Source organism: Poecilia latipinna, unplaced genomic scaffold, assembly GCF_001443285.1.
Source record: "Poecilia latipinna isolate Pla-1442-1.1 unplaced genomic scaffold, P_latipinna-1.0 Scaffold2927, whole genome shotgun sequence".
Taxonomy (NCBI): Eukaryota; Metazoa; Chordata; class Actinopteri; order Cyprinodontiformes; family Poeciliidae; genus Poecilia; species Poecilia latipinna.
In genome coordinates this window covers 57290-67032 of record NW_015115543.1, presented here as the reverse complement: position 1 = coordinate 67032, position 9743 = coordinate 57290, and the positions used below count along the sequence as shown (strand labels likewise).

Here is a 9743-nt window from a genome sequence, read left to right as displayed (position 1 = left end):
CAGATACTCTGATGTCACAAAGAAACCACTACTAAACACCAAAGAAAACAAAAAAAAGTCGAATTCAGATGAAATATCAAATCAGGAAAAGACTCAGGATGTGTCTTTGAGGAATATTCCTCTATTTGAAATGAAAAACTGCTCTTTGAACAAACAATCACACATTGGAGACTCTTGTCTCCAGTGTGTGATTATATCGACCTTCAATTTACTTCTTGTGTATGAAATAATCTGCTGTAACATGATTCTTATAACAAAGAATGTTTTATCCTCATGTTTATTTGCCATTAAGGACTCGGTGTATCCTGGAATCTCATGGATGAAAAATCTACACTTAAAACGTTCTGATTATTGTCTCTGTGTTTCATTTCAGCAGCGAGTATCCACAAATAAAACAGCAGACATCAAAGGTAACGCCGGGCAAAGATTAATGGCTGTACATACTCCAGATACAAGTGTACTATGGGATATTTACAATCTGATGATTTCACTCCTCTTTTTGTGTGTGCTATAGTTCTTCTTTTGTTCTCTTTGCTTTTTAGGAAAAATCATCTTGTGTTTTTTCTTTTATCAGAGATCCTGGCAACACTTGAAAAGAAATGATTCCTGTTTATTTGAAACGCCGGCCCCTGGGAGGTCGATTGTGTTTGAGCTAACCACAGTTGTCTGATATGCATGAGTTGTTGCACACATAAAAGCTGCTAATAGGCCTCATTTAGTGGTGCTAACCACCACTTCTGTGAGCTGCCTTGTTGCTAAGACGCATCTTTGCTTTCACTTTTTCCACATGTGCATTAAGGGTAAATCATTCCTTTTCACTTTACAACCTGCTTTTGTCACACAACTCAACATCTATTTAGAAGTTTTCGTTGACATCTTGCAAACCTGAACCAGAAATAACACCGTTCTGTTTATCGAGCGCAGCCAAGTAGGAGGCACCGCTGCACGAGTCGTGTATTACTTGGCTGAAATTTGGATCTTTTATCAGAAACTAGATCCTGCACTGTCAAAACAAATTAACAACTTTGTATACCTCAGGAAATTTACTACATACAGTAAGAGACATGGAGTCTGTAAATGTTGAGAAGACAACGCATGAATGGCGTAAGGTTTTGAAACCAGCGGATGCGGTTTCACAAATCTGCGTTTTGTCTGCATTAGTTGGCGAATGCAACATTTCGAGGCTCTCGGACTGCAAAGCTGAAGCTTTGTTTTCTTTGGAGGGAAAAGATGCTGAGAAGCGTTCTTCATGTGGATGCATCTTTGCACGTTATTAATGAGTTTTTGGCATTTTTTCTGCACATGCAGCCATCACAAATGAGGACTTTCTGTTCCTTTGGCTCAGAAATGCGATTATTGATGAATTAGATACAGAAACATTTATCTGGGAAAATATCTGGTTTTATTTTCCACATATTTGTTCTTTGTCACATAAATAGTGACATAAATAGTGCTTCACAAAGAAACTGGCTGATTTTTTGATTCCTTTTATAATTAATGTACTAATAGAAGATTTTTATTTATAAAATTTTAACCATGTGAAGCTGAAACTACCTCACTGACCTGTGGGGGCGCTCTACCAAGAACTACTGAAGGAAACAACGTAAAAACATCTGAAGAACACATTGAGTAAAACTTCATGAAATGTATGGAATGGAGTGGTGTCAGATTTTAATTGCTTTTATTTTTTATCTTTTGTATTTAACAAAAATCCGCAGCCAGACAGAACTCCAGTCCGTTTGCATTTAAACTCCGCTTCGTTTGTGGAGGTCTGAATGCAATCAAACTGATGCGGACCAAAACAGCAAACTCTGCCTACAAACCTGGGTGATATCTCCCAAAGCAGGAAGTGGACAACAGAGCAGGGCATTCTGGGTAAGTACAACCAAAACAAACGTGCTAGGCTAGCACCAGCGAGAAAAATAGCTTGTTGCCTTTTGCCAAAGACAAAAAAGAAATCATACAACCACTAAAATCTAATGCCATGTTTGTTTCCATTTCGTGAAAAAGAAAGTTGCGCTCATGTCTTCTTCAGGGGGTTTCCATGTTGTTTCCTTCAGTGGTTCTTGGTAGAGCGCCACCACAGGCAAGTGGGGGAAGTTTTGACTTCACCTGGTTCTTTTTAATTCTGTAAAAAAAAAAAAAAAATCCTATTAATTAAAAAAAAGTAGTCAACAGATCATCCCTAGACTGTACTGATGTTAAACATAAAGGCCTGAGCTTTTCACATGTTGATGTTAGAGGTACTTTTAGCTGTAGATGCTTTGCTACAAATGATCCAGTGTTTACTAAAGGAATGCTATGTTGTTGCATCTTAGGCAATACATTTTTTATTTTTTTCTTATTTGCATCTTTTAACATATTTCTTAGGTTGCACAAAAAGATTGAAGTGGTCAAATAAAAAATCTTTGATTTATTGCCAGAATAATCCAAACAATCTTTAGCTGCTGCAGGATGTCATTCTTCTTCCACTGAGAATGACATCCTAAACAATAAACCATCATTCCGGTGAATTCTCCGTCTTCCAAGTGTCTCCACCTTTCACTGTTTCCCACCACAGGGAGCATCAACCTGGTCAAAGACCCTTCGGTCCTGCCGTCTCCTCGGGTCATAACTGACTCCTGAGACCCACCACCCTTTCCCAACTCAAATTATTAGATCGGGTCTCCTGCTCTTTTGTTTCCAGGCTGTTTTGTGTTTGTTTGATAATTATGGGCGTCCGGTCTGCAAAGAAAGGGGAAACAAAGTTGGAAGGGGAGAGAAAATAGAGCAACTACAATGCTTCCACAAAGCTTTTCTCTCCTCCTTTCTCTTACCAATACCTCATGGTGCAACTTGACTCTCCCTCCTTTTAGCTGTGTGTTTATCCAAGCGTCTCCACGGGACCGGCTGATGTCACTCTTTACTGCACATCCTGAATTCCCATGCAATCCATCTTCTCACACAATCACACCTTACACACTCATTCACACAGAAACAGCTGGCGAACACAGAAACACATCTCTAAAAGAAGAGGCGTCTAAAGATTTTACTTGAAACAAAGTAAAAAGAAGCATTACATCAGAGATAGAATGAGGAGAAATAATGAAAAGTTATTCTTAACTGGCTCTAAGCAGGTGGGTTTAAAGAAAGTCAGTGTTTCGGCCGTTTTTCAGTTTTCTGGAAGCTTGTTCCAGATTAGAGAAGCACAGAAGTTGAATGCTGCTTCTCCAAGTTTGGTTCTGGTTCTGGGGATGCAGAACAGAATCAGAAGACCTGAGCGGTCTGGAGGGTTGATACAGCATTACTTAATGTCTAATGTATGTTAATGTATTTTGGTGCTAAGCCATTCAGTGAAGTGAAGCATCATTAAGATACTCAAAGTCTAAGGGTTTACACTTTGGAATGGGATTTAATGCACACAAGTACTAAAACATAAAACTTCAGTGGTTTAATAAGCAGCCATCTTTTCAAAAACTTTCTTTAACAGAGAAAAGAATAAACTATGAAGTCTTAATTCAATTATGTGTCAGTGAATTCAATACTTTAAAAACAGAGGCAAGTGAAAAAATAACAGGACAGAAATCTGGAAAAAAATCAAACCCATCTCTGTTTGTTCTTGGCTTTTTTCACGGCATTTTAGTGGATCTGCTTTAGGTAATGCAGACAGGAACATCCAAGGAACGCATCGCTGCTACGGAACATTTGAGTTTATTGTGTGAGCAAAGCATCAGCTGGGGAGCCGTGATGGAATCGCAATGAGAGGTTTGTCCCGGTGTCGGTGCTTTCTGTCCCAGCGGAGCCCACCCGGCTTGGTGCTGAGTCACGTTTACAGCCGGGGTCCAGAGCAGTTACTCAGCTGGTAACTCAGGTGACGACTGTTATGAGCTGGAAGTTCAGCTTTCAGGCCGACTGGTAGGAAACCCTGAAGTCATTCACACTCAGTGTTTCCATTGTCTGCTGTCTGTTTTTCAGCACTAAGGTTCCCCCACAACATCTGCTCACCAAGACATTAGAAAAGCTGCACAATTATTCACATCTGTGTGAGTTACGCTCTGATAGCTGCTATTCAGGTTTTTCTACTGATATAAATTCAGTGCATCCTCTTAAAACAGGATCAATTCAAACAGTTTTTCTGGATCATCACTGTTCTGGTTATGCTGAATATAAATATTGTTTATATACTTTAAAAAAGAGCAGAATGATAAAATCACCCTATTAGTACCTTAAATCAGATGTAAATTAGCTGTAAATAATTTTGTTGTGTTGTACAGAGAAGGAGAATGAAAAGTCACAATAATGTTCCAAATATTTATCCCAAAACCATTCTGTTGACCACATAATTGCACTAATTTGAATTATGAAAATAAATTTGCTTAATGGAAACATGGCAATTTAAAAAAAAACTTCACATTTTTCACTAAAAGGTTTTAGCGTTAGGATGAGGTGTTTTTTCCATCTGTATTGAAATTAGTTTTAATATATAACTAATATTTAGTACTCTCATAGAAACTGGGTAGGAGAAATGCAAACTAAATATAAATCTAGTAAGAGAAAGACAAACGATTAAAGCAACTGAGTTGAAAACATCACATTAGATTGTCAGCGTTTCCAGCAGCTCTGTTATAAAATCTGGATAGAGTTGTTGAACATCCCAGAATATTTATGCTACTTTACTGTGTTTGTGCACCATATGCAGTTGTTTAGTGATTCAGCAGGATGTGAAAGTCCTACATCAGCACTTCCCCTCCTGTCCATTAATGAGGGATTTTCCCCCAAATGCTACGGGCGAATAAATCAACTAATCAGCAACAAACAACAGGAACATTATCTGTAACATGGCAGCCGTCTCCGTGTTTATACCTAAAACAGATGCTCCACTCTCTGCACCGCATGACATCCCAGCCAACATTGAATTACATGCTACCTTTCACCAACATCACTGGATCCTTGTTCGCGTATGGTAATAGGCCACTCTTCGTTGCCATCAGCTGTTTGGTGAATTGGACTCTGTCCCCGCCAGGTAAACTGATTCTCTGCATGATAAGACAACAACCACAGCAAAACAACAGCTCCTTGTGTCCAATTCTGTCTGTAAATCAAATAACTGCTTTCACAGGCCGGGGGGGATAAAATTACCCTCACCGCACACTTCTAGCTGTCAGCTGACCTCTAACTGACGGAACCGTCACCCCGGCTGGTGGACGACAAATCAGAAAAACCAAAACAGGGAAGAGTCCCAATCACATCTCTGCTCACTGTGATCTTGGATTTCATTTGTGGAAACAAGGGACGGCAGTGTCCGCGTTTGACTGAAGTTTCTCCCCGGGAACTTCCCTCCCTGTCGCCTCCAAGACGTCTAAGACTCAGAGTGACTCATCAGGTACGAAGAGTCTGAGCCGTCTCTCACCTCATCTGCATGTCGGAGTTTCTCTGCTGGTCGCTGAGAGATGGATGAGCTCATCAGGAACACAGACTCAGTCGTTTCTTTTCCGCAGACGGCGCTTTAAGTCAGTTATGGCACATTTCAGCAACAAGGCAGTTCAAAGTGATTTACATCAGAAAAATGTCAAACAATAACCAATTATGAAACAAGCAATAAACTTTAGATTTTGTCAAATGCCATCATCAAAATCATCAAGCAAATACACATCAAATATGTTGATCAGTGTTCAATTTACTACCAATCAAAGGCAACTCTAGATGAGGTTTTAGCCTTGATTTAAAGGAACTCATTATTTCAGCTGTTTTGCGGTTTTCTGGGAGTTTGCTTCAGATTTGTGGTACATAGAAGCTGATTGCTGCTTTTCCAGGTTTTCTTCTGGTTCTGGGGATGCAGAGCAGAACCAGAACCAGAAGACCTGAGAGGTCTGGAAGGTTGATACAGCAACAGCAGGTCCTTATTGGTGCTAAGAAGCTGTTCAGTGATTCATAAACTAACAAAACTATTTTAAAGTGTATTTTTTTATCTACAGTGAGCCAGTGTAACACTTGGATGAGTTTCTCTAGATCTTGCTGGGACATTAATCCTCTAATCATGATAGAAGGCCGACTTTGTAACTGTCTTTATGTGACTCTGAAGGCTCAGGTCAGAGTTCAGCTTCTAGTTTCCAGCTGGAATAACTGAAGCTGTGTCTTGACTCTAGATCTTTAACTCTAGATTGTTTCTCTTTAGGCCCAGAGATAACTTGATCTGGAGAAAGTTTTGTCACGCCCACACAGTTATTGTTCTAGAATCTGGTCAGTGATTGGACGGTTCAGTGTCACCTGTCGACATCGTGTTGTAGAGCTGTGTATCGTCTGCGTAACCATGGTAACTAATCTTTGCTGTTATAACCTGAGCTAGTGGTAGCATGTAGATATTAGGAGGGAAACTGAACTTTGATGATCCCCACATGTGACTTCTGCCTGTTCCGATGAGAAGCTACACACAAAGAAATCCCTGATCACTAGGTCAGACTGGAACCGGTCCAGTACTGGACCGGATAGTCCGATCCAGCTCTGCAGTCGCTTCAGTAAAATGTCATGGTCAACACTGAGGTCCAACAGAACCAGAACTGTGGTTCTCCTGCAGTACTGATTGGGACTCAGTCGGTTCTTTTCTGCAGTCGCCGGTTTGGGTCATTCTTAAGCAAGGTGCTTTATTTTAAGACCAAGCTGATCCCGGATCAGTGCTGAGGCTCAAACCTTCTGGCTTCTTGTTCCTGAGTCATCTCTGAAGACAAACGAGGGGAGTAAGGTTGCAACTAAAAACACATGTCTCAGCAGCTCTTTGTGTTCTTCCTTTCTCTGGCATCAGGTCTGGCATTTAATGAGACTAACCACATCCTTATTTACTCTGATAGAAACTCAGATCTCTGTTTCCAATCCAGGCTTTCATCACTTAACTCATCGATAAGAGATGGAGATGGACCGACCCGTACAGATCAGTATCACACACAGATCAGATAGATAAGCATAAAGAAACATTTTCTTCAGCTGGATAATTATACAGTCATACAATACTTCCTGCTACACTGCATCCTCTTACTGCAGCTATTTACACTGATCTAAATTCTAACTTTAAAACAAACGTTTTATCAGGCTGCAGATCAGTTTAATGAAGAACACTTTGCTCTTTGTTAAAGAAAGCCAAATTTTTACATTCGTTCAATTTGTAACCTAATGGATGGTTCTGCCCTCCTGTGGACGTTGCAGTAAATGTCAACGTCTCAGTAACATTAAATGTTTCATTGGTTTCAGCTGAAGGATGAAGTGAACTTTGACCCTTCAGGTTCATTGTGAGACTGGCTACTTCTGGAGATTACCATCCACAATGATACATGATGCATGGATGACATGAATTATGACAACATAACTTCATCTTTTGGGATAAATAAAGTATTTTTGAATCAAATTTATTTGAATATCCTTCAAACTTTGTCTCTAAGGTTTCAGACCTTTTTGAAATCTTTCATTTGGATTATTCACGGTTTCTCAAGGTCTTTCAGCTTTTCTGGACTCTAGCTCAGGGGTGGGCAACTCCAGGCCTCGAGGGCCGGTGTCCTGCAACTTTTAGGTGCATCTCAACTTCAACACACCTGCGTCAAATAATGAGGTCGTTAGCAGGACTCTGGATAACTTGACTGCACTTAGGAAGTGATTCAGCTGTTGGATTCAAGTGTGTTGGATCAGGGAGACAGGACACTGGCCCTGCAGGACCAGGATTGCTCACCCCTGCTCTAGCTGCTCTTCAATCGATTTTCAGATCAGTAATCAAATTTTTATGAATTCAGAGATACCAAGATTCACAAACAGAATCTAATTAAATATAAAATATTCAGTTTAGTTCAGTTCAGCATTGGGGCAACAACATATAACATGTTAAGGGACTTTACAAGACAAATAAGTGCATTTCCTCATACAGTGAGACAGATTCTCACTGTATAACACAGGACCAGATGCAGTAGATCAAACAATGCATTCAAAGATCTGAAGTGAAACGCATCCAGTTATTAACTTTGCAGCAATCCCTCATTCTGAGTCAAGCATGTGGTGACAGTGGAGAGCAACCACCAGCTTTTAACAAACTCATGTTCAGTATGAGCCACAACTAGCTGGAGGATGAGAAAGAGAAAAGCAGGTAGAAGAACTGGAACCAGGAGTACTTTCTATGACAAAGAAAACAAGTGATTCAACAAACCAAAGGGAGCAACAGGTTCTTCAGTGTCTTTGTCCAGAACAGAAACTCTGCTAAACACAGAAGCACTGGCCAGAGGCACGATCTATGGAAAGAAAAACCAAATCAGGATGAACCCCGATCTCACCACTGGGATTCTGCAGGAACAAAGATGGACGGATGGAAAACAAAGAGGACAAAGTTAATGGCAGCTACCGCTATGTCAGTGACAGTCAGAAAGAGCAGAAGCTTCTTAAAGAGACAGGAAATTAAATTGCAAAGTCTAATTCCTTTTTCCCCTTTAATTTCTGCATTTTTGACTTTTCCTTTACAATCACGTGGACTGCCAACAGATTACAATACAAACAGTAAAAGGCTAAATGTAAATCTTTCCATTACGTAATCTCCCACAATTACAACTTACAATAAATGTCATCAAAACTTTAGTTTACCGCAGTGTCCCTCCAGAGTACAGTTATACTGACAACATGATGAAGCAGTTCCACCTTCTTATCCCAACAGTGAAACAAAAACTCATCATTTGAGGCGCTGACATGTTCACTGACAGATATTTAATTTTGAGGGATGAACTAGGATTTTGAGCAGGAGACGGACGTTTGCAGATGTTTTTCTGTTTTGAGAGATTCGCTTACTGCTTTGTAAATAATACTGAAGATGATTCGAGAAAAGCGCCAAAGCCACTGAAAAAAGCTGAAAGACGTATCACTAGTTTTAGAAAACTAAAAGAAAGCTAACTTTTCTTTTAGTTTTCTATTTAAAAGATCCTGGAATGTCTCAGTCTGCTCTGTAAACATAAATCTAACATGTTTGTTTCTTGTTGATTGCAGCAGAAACCAGCCGGTCGCTTGTTTTCAGTCAGCCCATGAAGCCATGCTTCCCAGACGGCTGATCGCAGTTCACCACAGCGCAGCTGCCAAACAGAGACGCTTCCTCACGCCGTGTTTGTCCAAAGCTGTTTCAGCGCCTCCAATTTCTATTTCGGTCTGTTTGGGATACAGATAAACGTGTCTCATGTGTGAAACCAGAACTTTAACTTGTCTGCCGCGGCTCATCACTCGGGTAACAGATTTCCTTCGGTTGAAGAAGAAGCTCAGATAATTAGTTCTTCGTGAACGTCGCTGAAGCTTTAAACCGCAGAGCGAGGAGCATGAGAGCGCTTCTCTTTCAAATGCAGCCAGCATCCGTCTGCAGAGGCTCATCTTTCTCTCAACACGCACCAGCGGGGGTTTCATCCCTCAGCACGTCCGACCCGTCAGCCAACAAAGCTGTTGTTCTAATTGTTATCATTTGTTCCGCGTTAGTTCGGTCCAGTAAACATGAGCATCGTGGTGAGGTTTGCTTGGGAAAATTCCTACCAACCATCTTCACTGTCTGCTGCTGCTGTTGTATTTTAAATTACAAAAGTTTTAAAGATTAACCTCTAATGTATTTGTCTTCTAGATTGTCAGATTTTTCTGTACAGGACTTTCTGTACTGGCTTCAGTCTTACCTAAACAGGATCTTCTTCATGACATGCTGACAGAAATGACATGCGGTGTAATCCAAGGTTCAGTCCCGGGACAGCTCAGATTATAACATGAAATAA

At 40.4% G+C, this 9743-nt stretch overlaps 1 long non-coding RNA gene across 1 annotated transcript; it reads right to left on the bottom strand.

Moving 5' to 3' along the window:
* Nucleotides 1-7778: 7778 nt before the first annotated feature.
* On the bottom strand, nucleotides 7779-9530 carry LOC106939607 (uncharacterized). The gene is made up of 2 exons (XR_001422883.1): nucleotides 8162-9530; nucleotides 7779-8075 (listed from the first exon to the last, which is right to left on the bottom strand). It is a non-coding gene; the product is annotated as an uncharacterized LOC106939607 (long non-coding RNA).
* Nucleotides 9531-9743: the final 213 nt, after the last annotated feature.